Source organism: Canis lupus, chromosome 23 (genome assembly GCF_048164855.1).
Source record: "Canis lupus baileyi chromosome 23, mCanLup2.hap1, whole genome shotgun sequence".
NCBI classification, from domain to species: Eukaryota; Metazoa; Chordata; class Mammalia; order Carnivora; family Canidae; genus Canis; species Canis lupus.
Genome location: NC_132860.1, coordinates 6,739,616 through 6,761,030, shown reverse-complemented (window position 1 = coordinate 6,761,030; position 21,415 = coordinate 6,739,616). Strand labels below are relative to the sequence as shown.

Genomic DNA, 21,415 nt, shown 5'->3' with positions numbered 1-21,415 from the left:
TGCAGAATTCAGAAGACAGGAGTATTTCAGGAAGGACGGGGTGACGACATGTCAAACGCTACTATTTATAATTTAAAAGAAGACAGAAATTGATAATTAGATTTTACAACAATGGAAATTGCTGGTGATGTTGACAAATGTCCTCCTGTGACAGAAGAGTCCAAAGGGAGAATGTAGACCTCCATAAGATATATTGGAGGCACAACGCTCTAAATCCATGCTTGGAAATTGACCTTCTCTGAAGGAAACCTCACATTCAGAGATGTAGCTATGCCCGCCATCAACAAACATTCACGCTAGCCCGTCAAAGCAGGTTGGCACCTTAATTCCACAGCTTCTAAGACGTCTCTATTTCTGATTATAATTCCTACGAAGAACTTGCATAAGCAAATGACCCCTTTGTATGGTTTTCCAAGAACCAAGAAGTGTTGCACCACAAAGGTATACATTCCCACCTCTTGCGTAATCAAGAAGTAATGTGACAAGTTCTTCATCAAGGTTTAAACACTCTACAGGTAATATCAACTGGATTTTAAGTGTCAGCTCTCACCTGTTACCCTTTGCCTGAGAGTTTACGTGAGAAGAAAGCCCTTCCCAAGCCCACGAACCAGGAATGTATCTATGCACAGAGATGATGGCAGGAGGGAATCCACTTTGCCTTTCCACAGCTTTCTCTGGGAAATCATTTTTACCTGGTCATTTGGTGACTGATGTTCTTGCCAACCTTTGCTCAGGGTAAACCGAGTCACCCCATTAAACATTTTTTTTGTAACCTGAGACAGAAAACCTAATCTGTCCACAAAAATATACAAAGTAGCTCTGTTGACACTTGAGGAATGTCCCTGTGTTTTAGCTGGTGAAGCTTCTCTGGCTCTACATACAAGGAAACCATGGCAGATATTCAATAACCTTGGAATTAACTACTGGACTGACTTTGAGACTTTATCTTCTCGACAACAGACTTGATCCACTTCTCTTCCTCTTTTGCCTTATTCTTTGAGTTTACTGCATTGCTCAGTAAAAAAAAAAAAAATACTTTTACTTTTAAAAATCTATTCATTTTCGATATGTTCTGCTCTTTCCTAGACCCTGTCTTGTTTTCTTTTTCTGGAATGATGTCTCTTTGAATCGATGAAACCTGAATTGCTCCCTGCTTGTTTCCATATTTATTATTAGTTGGGACTCTGTTGAAAGAGACAGAAGCCTAACCCAAATTGCTTTAGATTTCTTCTGCTTTGCTTTTTCTAGGGTTTAACCACTCTTACACAGACTTTCCTTTGCTTTGAATAATTGTTTGGAGAAAAAAAATGCGATGTTTTAATTAACCAGACCTAGGTTTTATCCCTGGATCCCAGGTGGAGTCAGTTTCATTTACAGCTCACGATTTGACGTGAGCAGAGTATGGTAGTTAGAATGTAGATTTACCTGTTCTAAGAAAAAGACTCTAAAACATAGTGGCTTGAATGGTTTAAACAAGTTTAAAGTTTGCGTTTCATCTCAGAGAAAGGAGTCCAAGGGCGGTAGGATGAGTTGACAGTACTGAGGAGCAAGGCCTGTTCATTTTGTTGCCCTTCAGTCTTGAGAGTGTTGCCTTTATCTGCATGTTCATGGATGGCCTTCCCCTACTTTTATATGCCAGTCTACAGGAAGAGGCATGATCCAGAAGTTAAACACTTGGCTCTGACCAAATTCCATTGGTCCAAACTTAATCACACAGCCACACATATCTGCAAAGGAGGCTGGAAAATGTAGTCTTTACCTGGGTGACCAAATAGGCAACTAAAATTTCTGTTATTAAAAAAAAAAAGGAGGGGGTGGGCATTAGCAATTAAAGAGCATTAGACAAAACACTGAAAAGATGCTGGGCAATAAGAAGAGAAAGAACCAGAATCAGGTAGGACCGGAAGTAACAATAGTGGAAAAGGAAGAGAACTTAAAATTAAATCCAGACTGTGCATTATTTAGAGTTTATTGGATATACTTATGTTAAAATTGCCTTTCTTGATTAAAAAAAAATCTATGAGGTGGATTTGATGATTTTGAAAGTCTTGAGTGAGTGAAGGAACTCTTCAGAATACTGTTCTACATTGATAAATGGAGTTGGTTAAACCATATTTACTCTTGCTATGAATTTGAAATGAGTTACTTACTAGGCGAAAAGATCCTCGGATGGACAGATACAGGAGATAACTTGGCTGTGGTCAAAGTATCTGAGAGAAAAGTCCTTAATCATCAGATTCAGAGAAATCCAGGCATAATGCATAAGGTAGCCAGGATCTCAATGGCAAGACTGCTGCTTGCCAGGCTTCTTATTCAAAGCCTCAGATTATGGTAAGATGCAGCTCCTCCCAAGCAACACCTTGTCTGGTAAGGGACAGATAGGACTTAATGTGGGGGATTTAGAGTCTTTTCAAGTAGAATCCTTGCCTAGACTCCAAGAAAGGCTTCTTTGGAGGGACTATGCTTTGGACCTGCCCTTTTTATAGGGCATTTGTAGGAATTAGATTACTTTCCTCCTTACATTCATCAACCCTGACTATCCCCTTACTGATCCAAAGGTCTTCCTGCTAGGTCTGCTATTTCCCTTTGCTACAAATCCCCACTCCTCTCCCTTTCCATTTTTCCCCTTTTCCACTTGTAATTTATCTTGGTGTGACCTTTTGATAAGCTTACCCACCACAGCAACATGTGCTCTTCAAAAGCTAGAGAAGAGCATATATTTAAAAGAAAGGTTTGATTAAGACAGACAGTTTAAAGTTCAGCCATTATTTAAACCCACTTGATGTGAATGGTATCACCTGTAAAGTCATGATCAAGAAAAATTGCACAATTAGTCTTGTGGCTCTTTTTTCGCAAAAACAATGGGAATAAAGAAGAGAAATCCAGTCCCCATTGGAAAAGATAATATTTCCTGATTAAGAGTTTCCACACATTTTTCATTAGGATGAGCTGGTAATTGACACGTGCACTAATTACCTTCTATGACCCACAAGAGAATGCAGAACTTAGGCACATCGTCTCTCCTGTCAAGTAGACCCATGCTCCTTTGCCAACTCAGCCATTTCAAAGCCATGTGTCTTGAGCAGAAAACCTCTTTGGTGTCTCAGAAACCTCCTTCATCAAACAGGGATAATCGGAGCAGCCACACGAGAGTGGTTGTGAAGATTGAATGTGAGAGAATGCATTAAGGATTTAGGGCAGGGCCTGGTATGTAGTAAGTGCTCACTAAACAAAGTGTTAGCCTTACATAGAATTCTATTGTCTATGTTTTATAAAAATATTTTTATCACTACGACACATTATATTACAAATTATTTATTTATTTTCTTTCACCTTTTCTGATCACAGCTCCACGTAGGCAAGCTATTTTCCATTTGGTTTATGGATGTATCCCTAGTGCTTAGAACCATACCTCGAACATAGTTGGTGCTCAATTAGCATTTAACAAATGAATGATGGATCTGTTTCTCTTTACTAATATGACTAACTTTTGCTTATTTATGACCTCATTCAATCAACAATCGATCAATTATCTGTGAGCTTAATTTGTACAGCATATCATGTTGTATTTGGAACCATCATGCCCTTAGTTGACCATATCTTTTTCTATTTTCCCATCTCTTGTGATCAATACTCATATAACATTCATCCAATTTCATCTCACAATGCAGTTTTTGGTGTTGACTTAGTGTATTAAAGATGCCAAAATAGTCTCCTTTCAACACTACTTTATTAACATTTATCTCAACCAGAGGACCTTTAAAAAGAGGGCATTTGAGTAGCCATAAGTAGCCGTATTGGGACCATATGACTTAACCCTACTGGACAGAATTAAATGGGCCAGAGTAGATACCTTGCCTAGGGGAAATCCTAACAGAGGATTCACTCCCTCCATCTTTGTCTCTTTATTTCCCTGTTTTCCTTTCTTTCTCTCACTTCTGAATTTAGATAAAGAGGTTTTGTCATTTCTGTGGTGATAAGCACTAACATTAACAGGTCATTGAAACTTATGGCTACAGTTTTTGCCTAACAGGGCCCCAAAAGACACACACAAAAATTAGAACCTGACAGAGAGAGCAGTTTCTTAAAGAAGATGAAGCAGCAGATGTGCAGAGAGAGTCTGAGACCACAGAGTATTGGGGCCCAGTAGGAGATGGAGAGTGTATTAGATGATCTGACTGCATTTCTAGTGTTTGGTTGTTGGTAGCTTTCAAGCACCCTCCTTTCTCTTCTGCTCCACATCTCAGCAGGCTGGTAAGAAAGCCCAGGCACTCCCTCCCTTGACACTGGTGGGAAGTCCAAACCATGCAAGACCTTGTTTGAGAACTCTCACTTGAGCCCCTCCCTCTAACTACAATAAATCCCAAAGCCAATTGCTCATCGTGTCACTGGGACCGAAACGATTCAGCCCTCCTGGGGAAACATGGTAGAGCCATTCCTTTTGGTTGTCAGAGTTGCTGTTAATTTTGTCTGCAATTGCCAGCAAAGTACAGGAAGATGTATGAGAATGAATTATTGATTTTCACTTGCATCCTGGTTGGAGCGAGTTTGCAGCTTATTTCCAAGTAACTCTTTTCATCTTCATGGCAATAAATACAAACATCAATTTAATTTATCTCTTTGAGTTCGCACCTTTCGTGATAAATTGTATTTGTGAAACAACTAACCCTTTCCTTATTATAATCAACAAATGAAGAGCTACAGCTGAACAGATTGTTCCATCACACCAAAATTCAGAAATAGCAACTTTCACAAAAAAAAAAAAAAAAAAAAAAGATTCATGGGTGATGAACATAGTTCATAAAAGGTTTTAAATGCAATAGGACTTACAGGCTTGAGAACCAAAAAGCTTCCTGTGGAAAATAGTTTTGACAGTGATTGAGGATTATGTTCCATTACTCAAACTAGATTCCCCACATTATGGGGGCTTTGGTTTAATCGTGTTAACCCTCTGTGCTTCTGTGATTTCTTCCGTTCCCCATCCTTCATCCTGCACGAAGAAAGTCAATGTCTTACATGTTCCAGAGCTAAACTGCACTACTCTGAAAGCACTCACACTATGTATCTTTTTGTTTGCTGTGTCCTCTGCAGTGCTGAAGAGCTCTTGTCCCCTTCCTTCCATCTGCTTAGGAGACAATGCTTTCAAAGAACAACTTGGATGGCTATGCCACAAAGTAGACCCCTCACTGCTCAGGAGCTGTTTGAAAGCTTCTGGACCCAACCTGCATGAGGATTTGATCTTTCAGGATTTTGTTTAATGAGGATGATGATAGACTCACTGCTTCAGAACAGTTCACCTGTCCAAAATAGGCACAATCTCCCAGAAGTCCTAATAATTTAAAACCATTTCAGTACGGTCTCTACAAAAAGGCATGCTGTCTTCTCTATCAAGCTGAGACATGAGGCTCACCAAGTCAAATACCAAAAAAAAAAAAAAAAAAAAAAGTCTTAAATCTGATAGCTCATTTTAGCATCAATTCCAATTGGCCTTCCTTCACCTAAGATCATTTCTGGGTAGAAAAGTTTAATTAGGTGCAGACCATGCTCATTAAAAATTTACCTCTGTAAATATTATTCCTTCAACTTTCTTCATTATGATCGATTCAACTTTGAAGAATCTTTGATAGTATTGTAATTATTTTAGATTTAATTATTAGATCAAATATTAGATTCATAGTTAAATTTAATTATTTTTTTTAAACGTAAATTCCTTTCTATGTGTGTGTGTGTATTTGTGTGTGCATGCATGCTACAGTTATGCACATATTTCCTTGGATGTCAAGAAAAAAATATGAAAACCAGATAATTTTTGACATTCTGAAGTAAAGCTTAATGAAAAACCACAGCTTCTATTCCTGGAGATTACCAGGACAGCATTTAAAGCCAGAAATGTTATGAACATTATTAGCCCAAGATACATTTTTCCATGCTGTAGAACTGCCATGTGATAGCTCAGAGTGTTTAAATTGTCTTTATTTGCTATTTTCACTCTCACCTCCCAATTAGAGCAGAGCTGCAAAGCTGCAGGGAAATGGGGGAGGTGTGGAAGAAGGGACTGTTAAGCAAAAGGATGATTTGTGTGATTTTATGAGATAGGAGCTTCTAGCCCAGGAAAAGAAGGTTCTGATTGCTGGACTGATCTTCCATGTGAGAAACTTGGTGGCCTCCTCAGTCGTGTGATTTTGGAGATACGGGGAACTCCTCTTCTTCCTCTTGTAAATATATCCTTTACCCATTCAATTCCAAGTACATGTATACAGGATCTTTTTTTTTTATTTTTATTTATTTACTTATGATAGTCACAGAGAGAGAGAGAGAGGCACAGAGACACAGGCAGAGGGAGAAGCAGGCTCCATGCATCGGGAGCCTGATATGGGATTCGATCCCGGGTCTCCAGGATCGCGCCCTGGGCCAAAGGCAGGCGCCAAACCGCTGCACCACCCAGGGATCCCTGTATACAGGATCTTTATGCCAGAGGCTATGCCTGTCATGAGATACAAAGGTGGAAAAAAGACCCCTCCTCCTAGACAGTTTACAGGCTAGTGGAGGATACAGAAAGGAAGAGAGACAGGACAGAAGTTGATAAATATAACAATAAGGAGAAGCATAGATGCTATCGAGCATAGAATGAAAACCTTTACCTTGTTCTTCAAGTCAAGAGGAACTTCCTAAAGGAATGGTAGGCTGGTACCTGAAGGACAGAGAAGTTGGGTGAAGGGAGAGAGGAGAACACAAAGAAAAGGCAAGAACATGATGGACCAAAGAGAGAAGCAGGAACAAAGACTTGGAGGTGGAAGATGTTGCATCTGGGTTCAACTTTTCATCAGTGGTTTGACCTTGCGTAGCCACTCAAGGAAAATTGAGGGCCTCAGTTTCCTTATCGGTAAAAATTTTTACTGTCAGCATTGCTGAAAAGTAATGAGATAATGTATTTGAAGTACTTCCATTGTTAGCAAGAGATATAAATTCAACTTCAACTAATTTAAGTCTAAAGGGCAATGTATTGGAAGGTTATTGAGATGTATAGGACGTGAAGACCTTACAGAGGGCAGGGGTGTGACTGCATCTCAGGACCAACTGCAATTAGAAATTCAAATGCTATTAAGACACTATTGCTTTTCATATCTATTTCCATTTGCATGTTGACATTATCTTTCCTTTCCACCAAACACCAGCTTTTGATTCATAATGGATGATCATGGCTGCCCAAGAAGTCAACTTCTGAGTTTTATATCTTTGGCAGAACTTATTCGAAGAAAGTCTGCTTCACTTAGTTCAAGTTCCAAAATTCCTAGGAAAGGACTGGTCAGATGCCCATCCCAAAGCCATCAACTGTGGTCAGGGAGTAAGGTCATAATGTATACACATGGTGGCTCCTGAAGTGACTTTGGGAGTTGGAGAGACAGTTCAGTTCCTGGTTTTTAAAAATACTAATTGGGGTGCCTGGGTGGTTCAGTTGGTTAAGCATCTGACTCTTGATTTCAGCTCAGGTAATGATCTCAGGGTCATGATTGCAGGGTTGTGAGATCAAGTCCTGCTTAAGATTCTCTCTCTCCCTCCTCCCCTGCTCTCTCTTTCTCTCTAAATTATATATATATATATATATATATATATATATATATATATATATATATATAAGTTACATACCTTTGGGATCGGGATCCCTGGGTGGCCCAGCAGTTGAGCATCTGCCTTCGGCCCAGGGCGTGATCCTGGAGTCCCGGGATTGAGTTCCCCATCAGGCTCCCTGTATGGAGCCTGTTTCTCCCTCTGCCTGTGTCTCTGCCTCTCTCTCTCTCTCTCTCTGTGTTTTTCATGAATAAATAAATAAAATCTTTAAAAAAAGTTACATATTTTTTATGCACATCTTCAATATTTTTTGCAAAATGCAGCAAACTTTAGATGATACATCTCATTAAATGTTAACCTAACAAAGTAGTTACTATTATTATTTCCATATTATAGACGAAGACGAAGTTGTAGTGAAGTGGTCACTTGTTCAGGCTTCATACAATTAGTAAGGTGAAAAGCCTGGTTACCAAACCAAGCTGCCTAGCTTAGTTTGAGCTATTGACTATTAGGGACATGTAATTTAATAAATGTCTCTTTTCAGTTGAAGACCAGATTTCTATTTCCCTTTAGGGAGCAGAAAAATTCTGAACCCTGGGGGCTGGGGGTTGGGGGACAGCGCGTTCCCCTCTCTCTCTCCCCAGGGTTGAGGGCCAGCCAGAGATTACAAGCCATGAAGAAGAAAGCCAGAGCAGAACTCAAAGACAGGAATTCTTTAGATGTTATAGATCACACAACTTTGAAGTGATTCTGTTACCTATGTCTATATCATTTCTCTCTTTCCAACAGAGTATAAAATATCACACCTTTCATGCTAAAAGTGACTTTCACATATGGATGCTGATTTTTCATTAACTTTGGTGGTGTTAGTCCTTGCCTAAAGCTATAGATCTCACTAGAAATTAAAGAAAAGTGACTCTATGATTCTAAAAATGGATGTGGCGAGATTCTGATAGAAATTTTTAAAAGACAGATGCATCCAGTGCCTGTAAGTTAATATAAAAGATTAAGGAATGGACTAAGTCTGAGTTGATTCAGGGTTTTCCATTCCAATTCAATGTATTACCCAATGACATTATTGACATTTTGGGTGGATCAGAATACTCATCTCTAGTTTCTTCTCTCAAATCTTCATGGAATATTTGCTTGTTGATGTTTTTTAGAGTACAGGATAGAAGCACTTATGGTTTTGTTGAGAAGTAAAGGAAAGAAATATTATTGCAACTGGATTTGCTCATCAGTTCAGTTATTTATTTATTCTACTAGTAAATATTGAAGTAGAGAGAGATGTGATTGAGGAGGGAAAACAATGGTGGCTTAACTTTTACATACAATATTTTTGTTTTAAAAATCTGAAGCAAATATGGCAAAATATTAAGATTTGTTTAAAGTTTATTATAGGTTTGGGGGCACCTGGATGGCTCAGTCAGTTAAGCATCTGACTCTTGATTTCAGCTCAGGTTACAATCTCAGGATTGTAAGATCCAGCCCCATCTCAGGCTCTATATTGGACATGGAGCCTGCTTCAGATTCTTTCAACTTCATCTGGCCCTCCTCTCTCTCTCTCTCCCCCAATCTCTAAAAAGAAGAAAAGAAGGGAAGAAGAAGAAGAAGAAGAAGAAGAAGAAGAAGAAGAAGAAGAAGAAGCAGCAGCTTATTATAGGTCCAATGAGATTTTTTTTAATTAAAATTTTTATTTATTTATTCATGAGAGACACAGAGAGAGAGACAGAGATACAGGCAGAGGGAGAAGCAGGCTCCAAGCAGGGAGCCTGATGTGGGACTCAATCCTGGGACTCTAAGATCACGCCCTGGGCCAAAGGCAGGCACCCAACCACTGAGCCACCTAGGCATCCCTGAGATTTGTTTTTAAGCCAGTATCCTGAATATAATATATGACATTTGGTTGAGAATAAAGAATAAAAAAGGGAAATATGTTTTAAAATCAATAAATACTAAAAGCACTCCATTTTGCTTCACTTTTAAAAAAGAGATTTATTAATTATTTTAGAAAGAGAGTGCAAGCAGGGGTAAGGGCAGAAGGGGAGAGAGAGAGTCTTACATTCTGCACTAAGGGCGGAGCCTGTGTGGGCTCCATCCCACAATCCTGAGATCAAGACCTCCACCAAAACCAAGAGGCAGTTGCCCAACCAACTGCGCCACTCAGGCGCCCCAGTACATTTTTTTTTTAATGCACTTTTACTATGTTGTGACCATGAATCCTAATACGCCAGCACCATGTGGGTTTCAAAGCTTTGATTACATGGTGCATGTTGCTCTGTGTTCTGTGTTTGGTCAGCGGTGGTGGTGGTGGTGGTACAACTTGGATCTAGAAATTTAAAAAGTACATTAAATCAGAAAGCACAGACCTCTCAGAATTGTCTCTCTTCAACCCCAAGTAGAAACTTCCTGTTTGCAATAATACCTAATATACGTACATAAATTGTCTTAAACCTCAAGCATGACATAGAATTTATTCTAGAATTTTACATTCTCTTATCTCAAGCTGTAAGGCAAAGGGCAAGTCATTCTTTTAAATCTCAATTCCCCCATATGTCAGCTGGGAAAAATAAAAATAATGGTGCCTGTCTCGTGGATTGTTTGTTATAAAGAGAGGTGACTTTACCACGACATTAATAAAGGATAAGTTTCAAGGCTTCGCTTATACAAATTTTCTCCAAATTCAGTATCTAATTTTGTATTTGTAATTTTGTATTGTTTTTCCTAAAAAAGAGCCTTCCAAATTGACTACTTTCGGGCCTGATAATATCTGGATCCGCCTCTGGTTACAGAGATGACATGCCATATTAAGTAAATATAAAGCTTTAGGAATGTGCTCAATATAGAGAAGAAAGAGAGAGGAGGGGTGGGGGAATGAGATGGCAATTTTAAGGGATTGGCTCACAGGATTGTGGAGGCTGGCAAATCAAAATCCAAGGCAGGTCAGCAGGCTGGAAACTCAGAAGACAGTGGACGGTGCAGTCTTCAGGCTAGAGTCGGTAGGTCAGGCTGGTGGCTGGGAATTCAGGGAGGGCTTCTATGTTACAGTTTTGAGGCAATTCCTTCTTTCCCAGTTAACCTTAGTTTTTGTTCCTCAGGCCTTCCACTCATTGGATGAGGCCCACTCACATTATCTGGGGTGATCTTTTACATATTAAATGATAGACTATAGAACACCTGCACAGCAACATCAGGACTGGTGTCTGGCCAAGCACAGCAGCCTAGGCAACCTGACGCATAAAATTACCACACAGAGTAAGTGCTCAGCAAAACAAAGTACTCTGCAAAGTCCTGATTAATTCTTCTCCTCCTCCTCCTTCTTCTTTGCCTTATTATAGCCTATATTTTTAGAACAGTACCTGAAATCTGAAAAGTTCTCAAAAAATCTTTTGGGAAAATGAATGTGTCAAGAAATGCAAGAATAAATGAATAAAAATGTAGTTGCCAGCAAAGAGCTGATATATGGACTGTTCAAAATGGCTGGCATAGAGGAGCCCAAAGGATTTGGCTGGATGGCACATCAGATAAATGATAAATGGAGTCCGGTGTACATTCTGTTTTTGCCCTGGTCCATAATGTCAGGTCTTTTTTTTTTTTTTAAGATTTTGTTTATTTATTTATTTGAGAGAGAGAGAGAGAGCACAAGCAGGGGGAGCAGCAGAGGGAGAGGGAGAAGTTGATCCCCCTCAAGCAGGGAACCCAACTTGGGGCTCCATCCCAGGACCCCAGGATCATGACCTGAGCCAAAGGCAGATGCTTAACCGACTTAGCCTGACGTCAGGTCTTAATACATGCTTATGAAGTAAAGTTTGAAATTTGAGGAATAAGTGATAAATACTACAATCTCTCTTTTACTTGCTCACGGCAGAGGTAGCCTTTGCAGATCCAACATTTGTACCTTCTTAATTCCTATCCCCCCTCATATTGCTAAAATATAGCTGGACTTGACTTAAAGAGCATAACAATTTTTTTCCTTGTAATCTGGACTGTCTAAAATACAAGGCAGCATTCGGGTGCATGTCCTTATGTTTATCTTTCTGACTTTTATTCCATGTTCAAATAAGTCAGTCCAATTTTCACCATTTTCTCACTCTTTCCTACCTCTCAATTCAAAGGGTATTTATTCTTCATGGAGGAGTCACAGAATGCGGGGTGGCAGGTAGAAGAACTATGTCCTAAAATTCAATAACACTTCTCTCTTAGACATGGGAGACCTGGAGGCTTGCCTTTAGAGGGTGAGGCAAAAAAAGATTAAAACAAATCCACTTGCCTTTCCTTCCATGATTCTACTGCAGTGCCCATGCTAACACCAGGAATCCAATCATTCTGTTTTCCTACACTCTTAATAAATCACGTTTCTTCTGGGGGTCAAAAATGAAATCGTGTCTCTTTGCATCTCAGTTTCAATCTCTACTCGGTAGCTTGCTTCAGAATGGGTCTTCCTGGGAACCTGTGTACTCTGATCAAAATGCCAATTACATTTGTTTCCTCAGCATTATCAGACAAGACTTCTTGCCCCCATATTGTGAGTACTTTGTGTATCTGACTTATAATTTATTTTTTAAGATTTTATTTATTTATTCATGAGAGACAGAGACAGAGGCAGAGGAAGAAGCAGCCTCCCTACTGGGAGCCCGATGTGGGACTCCATCCCAGGACCCCAGGATCACGACCTATAATTTACACATATCAATTTACTGGAAGACCTCTAGGGTGTGTAGTCCCACTAGTGGCTGAAACAAGGCAAACTCTCCTCATATATTTAGGCCAAGTCTCCCTGACAATGTATTTTACACCATTTGAATGGGACATGGTTAAGGAAAATCAGCTGAGATCTGAAGACCAAAGCTGCCATTGGAGACCAAGTCTCCACTGCTCTGAGGGTTGAACTGATGGACCTTGAGAAGTAAATGCATTTTGACAAATTTGTCCATTCTTCTGTTTCTTCATTTTTTGAGAACTCTACCCTCCCCCACCCCCACACATATACACACACAGAGGTGTGGACCTCCGAAGTCATCTGATAATATATAACCGCGACTCCTGGCCATACATGTTTGAATAGAGTATTTGACCCAATCTGGACAAGTCAGATGTTCTTCACAGGAATTGGGAAATTTAATTCTCAGACACTAGTTTACTACCTTTTGGTCATTAGAACTATAAGCTAATATAATGCCATGGTTGGGGGTTGGAAATTTTTTTGAAACACTAGAAAGGGGATCCCTGGGTGGCGCAGCAGTTTAGCGCCTGCCTTTGACCCAGGGCGCGATCCTGGAGACCCAGGATCGAATCCCACGTCGGGCTCCCGGTGCATGGAGCCTGCTTCTCCCTCTGCCTATGTCTCTACCTCTCTCTCTATCTCTGTGTGACTATCATAAATAAATAAAAATTAAAAAAAAAACAATGAAACACTAGAAAGACTTGAACTGCAGAGAGTGAATGATCCAGACAGAAATTTTATGACACCTCGGGAGAAACAGCCACAGTATATGGCAATTTTCTAGTTCCTGATTCCAAGCCTGAGGGGGGTCACGGCAGTACTTCCTGCACCTCTATAAGATGACACCTTTACCCTTATGATGATTACTCCTTTGTATACAAGTTACTATAAATGGATATCTGGGGATCCCTGGGTGGCGCAGCGGTTTGGCGTCTGCCTTTGGCCCAGGGCGCGATCCTGGAGACCCGGGATCGAATCCCACGTCGGGCTCCCGGTGCATGGAGCCTGCTTCTCTCTCTGCCTGTGTCTCTGCCTCTCTCTCTCTCTCTCTCTCTGAGTGTGACTATCGTAAATAAAAAAAAAAAAAAAAAAAAAAAAAAAAAAAAGATAAAAACCATTATAGATGGATATCTGTTCATTGTCACCAAAAATATCTTGATCAAAATATCCTATGGAATCCATAGTGACCAAAGTTAGTGCATTTAGTGTGGAATCATTGATGTGATACAAAAAAAAAATAAATAAATAACCATTACATGCATACTATTTCTAGAAACTACAAAGTCTCAAGGGAACAAGATGGAAAAAATATTCATTTTCAACTGTGAGGAAAGAGATGATCAACATTGATTGAGTGACTAGGATACACTAGAGTGTTTCAAATGCATTAAAAAAAATTCCACAGAAACCATGCAATGTAAAGGACTTAGCTATTCTCCTTTTAAGGCAAGTATTTATTGAATACCTACTATTTTTCATACTTTGTCTTAAAAGCTGAAAATAAAGTACTGAACAAAATGGACATGTCCTCAGCAATGGAGGATTTTATGTTCTAGTGGAATAGATATAAACAACAACAACAAAAAAAACTCAAGTAATACAAATGCTATGAGAAAAAGGCAGGATGTGATGTGATGGAGAGTGAGCAGGGGTATGTACGGTGAGGTGTGAGGAGGAGGTGAAGGGGAAACAGCATTAAAAAGGATTGCCAGGTGACATCTCAGGTGAGACCCGATTTACGTGAAAGTCCCACCACATGAACAACACCCCAGGCAGAGAATATAGCAAGTGCCAGAGCTCCTGAGGCAAGAAAAGGCCTGGTGTGTTCAAGCCCTAGAACGTGGGCCAGACCGGCTGAGGCTTAAGAACACAGAGAAGAGCAATGCGAGGTGAGGCTGGGGAGGGAGTAGCTGCAGCCATATCAGAGCCTTGCAGACAACCATAAAGAATTTGGATTTAATTCAATGAGTAGTGGAAAGCCATTAGAGAATTTTAAGCAAGGGATCAGTATAATTATTTGTGTTTTAAAAAGATTCTGGTAGAGAGTAGACTGCAGTGTCCAGGGGAGTGGAGAGAGTGGGTAAGAAGGCATCGCAGGTGATGAGGGGCGATGGTAGCCTGGCAAGGGCACTGGAAACAGAGATACCCAAAATCACGTGGGTTTGATATCGTTTCTGGTATCTGACAAGACTTGCTAACAGATTCATGAGGGTCTAGTGAAAAAGAGGAAACAAGAGTGACTCCCAGGCACTGACTTGAGCAACATGGCTAAATGCCCTTATCAATGGAAGAAAACCAGAAGAAAGATGAACTTGGTGCGTTGGAGGGTGATGGTGAAGAAACAGACAGAACCCAGTGTTCTGTTTGGGCCTGTCATGTTTGAGCTTTCTGGCAGACATCTAAGTGAGGTGCCAGGGAGGCAGCTGGGCATCCAGCAGGGAGCACAAGAAACAGATGAAGCCCGAAGAAATCGATTTGAAAGGCAGCTAGAAGGAGGGCGAGGACTGTGCTCTCAGATACTGGAGAGTTCTTATCATCAAGAGAAGGAAACACCCTCATGCTTCTCTGATTCTGTCTCCCCCCACCCCCATGTGTGTCTATGTGACAGATATTATGAAGTAAGATCACCCTCGAGGACAATAACAAAGTGAATCAGTCAGAAAAGTAAGTGGGACCGGTAAGTGACACCCAGTGTCCAGATGGGATCTGTAGTCGTGATTACAAGCGACTGCATCTCCAGCCTGTTTGGGTGATTTTTTCAGTCACGTAAATTGCTCCAATGCAGGACGGAATAGGCAGATTGTTAGCTTTGGCCAGAGTTTGGATTTTTTTCCAGTTGAGTATTTTGGTTCATATCTCTTCCGGTTTTCTTCCATTGATAAAGGCATTTAGCCATGTTGCTCAAGTCAGTGCTGGGAGTCACTCTTGTTTCCTCTTTCTCACTAGACCCTCATGAATCTATTAGCATGTCTTGTCAGATACCAGAAACGATACCAAATCCATGTGATTGTGTGTATCTCCTTCCAAACTGGAGGGAGAATTAAGAAGAGAGTTGATAATGTACAGAAATGAATGATCATGTGGTAGAGCATGGAATCCAGTTGGTTAACAAGGGTGTGATATATTTTTGTAGCAATGTCCCCAGTTTGTCATGGTCTCCTTCACACTGAAAATGGCCATTTGGCTTGAAAAGCATTTGAGCATTGGGCCTCGACCTATTGGTGCTCTTGGGATACTGACATCACGACAGAATGAATAAGCTCTGATTATCCTCCTGCAGGATGAAAATTACATGGTCATTTTTTGTCACACATGCCAACAGCCATCCTACTACTAGACGGGTGAGTAAGGCCATCCAAGACCAGCCACAACCCAGCCAACTAGCCAATTGACTGCAAACCCCCACACAAACTCAGGTAAGATAATCTGAGCCCAGACTAGACTAGAGGAACCAGCTAACAGAATTGTGAGCCCAATACATTGTCGGTTACACAGCAAGAGATAATTGGTACAAGTGATGGATGGTGAGGAAAGGTAAATGGATTGGAGGTCAGAGAAAGAGGGAAGGGTTGGTAAGGTGGGAGTATAAATATAAATGCCTTGGGAAGATGAAAAAAATGTTGGAGATGGATGGTGGTGATCGTTGGGCCACAGTGATCATGTACTCCATAACGTTGACCTGTATGCTTAAAAATGGTTGAAATGTGGAGTAGCCCGGGTGGCTCAGTGGTTTAGTGCTGCTTTCAGCCCAGGGCATGGTCCTGGAGACCCAGGATCGAGTCCTACATCAGGCTCCCTGCATGGAACCTGCTTCTCCCTCTGCCTGTGTCTTTGCCTCTCTCTCTTTCTATGTGTGTGTGTGTGTGTGTGTCTCTCATGAATAAATAAATAAAATCTTTAAAAAAAATGGTTGAAATGGTAAAATTTGTGTTACCTGTATTTTTACCACAGGTAAAAAACAAAATTAAAAAATGAATTGGAAGAGAGATTTTTATTATTATTTTTCTATTAAAGAAATTGAGCTTCAGTGTAGAGAAAAATTTGTCCCAAGTTATGCCAACAGGAAATGGAGAAACTATGAATAGCAACAAGACTTGTCTTCTCTGACATTACTAGCAGAGCGGAAAGAACAGGAGACCTAACTGAGAATTCATAAATTTTATTTTAGTTGGTATAAATTTTAAAGATCACCTAGGCTGTCCTCTCATTTTATAAATGAAGTACTACATATATTTGTGTCATTGCATGCCACTTAGACATTGATTTATTAAGTACTTTTGGGCTGGCTCTCTGTGCCTGGCTTGAGCTAGTCAATGAGCATCCAGCTCATGGAGCCTCATGGAGCTTTCCGTCGTGACAACACGTTCTAAACCAAAAAGCCATAAAAACAACTGCATAATTACGAGTTATGTTAAGCACTCTGAAAGAAAAAGACAAAGGGATTTGTGAGTATATATCAGGGACACCTCATTCTTGGTGGTGGCAGGAATCAGAGAAAGCTTCCCCAAGGAGTCACAGAGGCTGAGACTGGAAGGATTAGTCAGGGTTATGGAGGAGAAATCTCTCTGTGCCTCAATTTCCTCATTTGTAATATGAAGGGAATTGGACTAAATTCTCTTCCAGATCTAAAATGAATTATTCACTAAATTTAGAGATAGGGGATTTAAGTTTGGCTGGAAAACAGATGTGACCATGATTCAGGAAGTTGCTGGTTTTTACATTCATGTGGATTGTTTATTATATAGTTCAGCAAGAAAAGATATCTAACACTGGTATTTGGGCACCCAATCTTTTTTCAATATGTTCAGATCAAATCCCCTACCTTGGCTTGAGCTCTCATGGGATTTTCATGGTATCTTTTAATCAAAACTTAAGCATAAACTATATAGTGGCTCCAGACTTCTTTTTCAATATACACAGAGGGACTACAGGAGTTATTTCCTTTTCCATATAAAATCATCTCTCCAATGGAAAATATGTTTCAAATTAGGCACCGAGTCCATGAGTGAGTGCAGTGTGAATGGTCTATGTCAAAATGTAAAAGATTATTAGAAATGAGAAATGTACATTTTATGTATTTATGCTAAACTCTGGGTTCATTCTCTTTGGAAATATTAACATCTCAACCCCCATCTGGGTAAAACCACCTTATTTTAACTTGCAATTCATTTTAAGGAAAAATGAGGGGGGAACAGTTGCTTTAGAGGCTTTTCTTGAGATGTGAGCACAGTGGTTTTGAAACTATGCTGGTCTGGAGATTAGGAGCTCCGTGAACCAAGCTGGAGTGTTCTGCTTCCAAAGCGAGCAATGATTTTTCTGAGACAAGTATTGGCTCACATTTTAAAATTTCTTCCATATATATTTCTTGATATTTGATACTTTCTACAGCTTGTCTTTTAAAAAGGAATGATCGAGAAACAAGCATTCAGGAAAACTGAGAAATGGAAATGCATGCTTGCTTTGACTGCTTGTCTGCTCCCACTCCCAAGCCTAGGACACCTAGAGTTGTGAATTTATTGCAAACATATAATAAAGTCATATTTCTACTAAAAATCATGTCTAGTTCAAATGACATAATTTAATATATAAACATTCTATGCATTACACACATTCGCACACAACACACTAAAAATCCCATCAAGATTTCCTGGTATTCCCCCAAGTAAAACAGGGGAAAACCATCAGTTTAGTAGATAGAGGCCCTTTTAACTCTAGTATAACTCTTTGCAAACAAAAGCTTAGATCTAGGTCTCAACTTATTTAAGAGATGACTATTCTTTTGTTGTTGTTTTGTTTCATTTTTAAACTAATTTTATTTTGATTGGAAAGGAATATGAACTTTATTTTTTTAATATATTTTTTTATTGAAGTTCAATTTGTCCACATATAGTATAGCACCCAGTGCTCATCCCATCAAGTGCCTCCCTCAGTGCCCATCACCCAGTTCTTACAATCAGTTTTCAGATAGGGACATTGAGACACCAAAGAGATCTGTCTTGCCTGTGCACACATACAGTGTTCAATGTAAGGATCAGAATTCAGGAAATGCTGAGACTAGTGTTTCCCCACACAAAGTTCACTGTTAAATGCCTGTTCTAGTTGCCAAGTCTCAACTGGGTCCCTATCATAAAGGGCTGGTCATACATTTGTGGTGGCAAAGAGGAATAGCAAACTTGTCAAAATTTTGTCTGTCTAGTCCCTCTACTCTTCTACTCTCTCTAGGGGATGCTGGGGAGTAGCCCAGGTGAAGGAAAGTCCACTGGGAGCAGAAGTCAGGTCCCCACCACAGGCAATAGGGAACAGTAAAAGTTAAAGAGGGGCTATAGCCCCAAGCCTTCTGATTGCTGAAGTCCTAAATGCCAGGGACAGAGTCTGAAAAGTTATATAACGGGAAAAGGCAAGATAGGGGTATCAAGTCAGGATATCAAAGCAAGAGTGGGACATGGATGTTAAAAATAGAACTGGTAAATTGGGAATACATAGGCAAGAGGTCATGGGCTTGGCCTCCAAGCATGAGTTTTTGCTTGGGATAACTTTAATATTAGTGACATACTTGTCAAGGTAAGTACGCCAGTGTGACAGTATCAGGAGATTAAGATGGCCAGAAAATTACTGAATATGGTTTCTACAGTTATTTCCAAAAGAAGCTTTTCCTCCTAGGATTAGAAATACTGTTGGATCAATATTTGGAATAAAAACAGTGACACCACTGTGTATAAGCTCCTTGGCCTTTGACAACCTAACCGGATCTCTTTATTAAATGATGTTGAAGCATCCTTACTGATGACAACCCATAAGGGCCTATGACGCCCCATCATAATAACCAAAGTTATTTCATCAAGGAAATATTAAATTATGTTTAGTGGGGTTTTCAGATATCCCATGATAGCATGGTTCTTTGATAATATTTATGCTATAGATAATCTTTCAAGCAAGTTATGTTTTTAACCAGAACATCCTATCATACACTAAATTGGGTTTATTAGATGTGGGGGAAAAATGTTTTAGTTTTCCAAACTCCTGAATGATTGTTTCGTTCATCAACAGGCTTTTGTTGGGTACTTAATATATTCCAGGAACTTGGTAGGGACTGAAGCTTAAAGACAAATAGATGCAGTTTCTAGACTCAAGTAATCTGCCATTTAGTGGCAGAGAGATGTGAGGCACCAATGTAATCCAGCCTGAAGTGTCCTGTTTTCGAGGTAGACACGGGACACTTCAGAAGTCTGCAAGATAGGGAGTATTGAGTTCATTCACTGTTAGGGTCTAATTGAGGGAAGGCTGAACTGAGCCATTTTCCTTGAAATGATTAGGCAAAAATGGGGCACCCTAGGATCGGTACTTTGAGCAGAGAGGAAAGTCTACATAAACTTCGGTCAACTTGGTGTTTAAATAATTCATGTTATATGGAGTATAAGGAAGAAGAGATAAGGCTAAGAGGTAATTTAGAAACAGATTAAATAAATCTTCTATTCCTAGAAAACATGGGGCTTCTTGGGGGTGTGTGTACATGTGCACACACATGGGTGAAAATCTAAAAAAAAAAAGTCTTTCACCATGTAGATTTAATGGAAAATTAATATTTTATTAGTAGGCATATATACATATATATTTCTACTTGCCTGCAGTTGTGATTGAGAGGTTACACCTCAGAACGCTGAAAGAGCAGGCATTATATTTGGCATGAAGGGAAAGCATGCCCTTTGGAGTCAGCTGGATCTGCATTTGAATTTCATTTCCTTTACTTCTTGGCTCTGTAACCTTGAGAAAACCACTAAATTGTTCAAAGTTGAAATTCCAAGGTTGTTATGAGCTGTAAGTACAATAAAACAGAAAGCTATGATCCTGAGGTCTGCAATGGATGCTAGCTGTTGATTATGCCTTTTTCACGAGTGTCCTCTATCTTCAAATTCTACGTTTTTTTTAATTTGTCATGTTGTCAGTTTTTTTTTTAAACGTGTACAAAAGAAAAAGAGCCCTTATTACTTATTTATAATAGCCTCTTAGGCTTTTATGCTTTCTTGCCAGATGCCTTTGGAGCAGGTGCTTTCTGGGCTGGAGCATTCTGACCTTCCTGAGACTTCGGAGGTGCTGCATGCTGGCCTGCAGCTTTCGGGGCAGTAGCCTTCTTGTCTGCAGTGGCCATCGTTTTTGCTGGAAACTCTGCAGCAGCTGCTGCAGCAGCACCCTGAGCAGTGGGTGCTTTTATGGGGAGACACTTCCAGGAGAGCTGCTTTTGGCAGCTTCCTGACATCGAGCTTGATTATTCTGTTCCTCATTTTCTTTGCCTTCCTGACTTTATAATGATCAAAATCTGTCATCTCGGCTTTTCTGTATCTGGTTTCAGTCTGCAGGGCCCACCTTGTGGCTGCCCAGTTTGTGTTGATCCCTACTTTCTGCAGGCTTGTCGGAAGTACCTCTGGCCAGCGCCGTGTGGGAAGTTGAGAATGAAGTCAGTGAGCGCCATGGATTTGAAAGGCATGACCTGTCTTCTTACCAGACTGCAAGGTCCATCAGCCCAAGCCCTGTTCTGAGCAATAGCATGGACAATCCCAACCAGCTTCCCCGGATGAGGCCCCAAGGAGATGGAGGGCACCCGGCCAACCTCCACGAAGCACCCAAACACCATGAAGGAAGAGGGCAATCCCTACTGTGTGCATGCCCATTTTGTAATTTTGTCAGTTTTCGCTTTATTCTAAGTTTGTATTTATGTATTTATTTATTTATTTATTTATTTATTTATTTATTTATTTATTTATTTTTAAAGATTTTATTTATTCATGAGAGACACACACAGAGAGAGGGAGAGGCAGAGACACAGAGAGAGTACGTTTTTATTCAAATTCCAGTTAATTACCATGCACTGTAATATTAGTTTCAGATTTACAATATAGTGATTCAACACTTCCATACAACACCTCATCACAGCAAGAGCACCCCTTCATCCCCATTACCTATTTGGCCCACCCGCCACCCCGCTCCCCTCTGGTAACTTGAATCAGTTTGCTCTATAGTTAAGAGTCTGTTTCTTGGTTTGTCCCACTCTCTCTTTTTTTTCCTTCCTTTGCTTTTTGTTTTGTTTCTTAACTTCCACTTAGGAGTGAAAACATATGGTATTTGTCT

The 21,415-nt window shown here is 40.1% G+C and overlaps 1 pseudogene; it reads right to left on the bottom strand.

Moving 5' to 3' along the window:
• Nucleotides 1-20,303: 20,303 nt before the first annotated feature.
• LOC140615382 (large ribosomal subunit protein eL14 pseudogene) lies at nt 20,304-20,921 on the bottom strand (annotated as a pseudogene).
• Between the last annotated feature and the right edge of the window lie 494 nt (nt 20,922-21,415).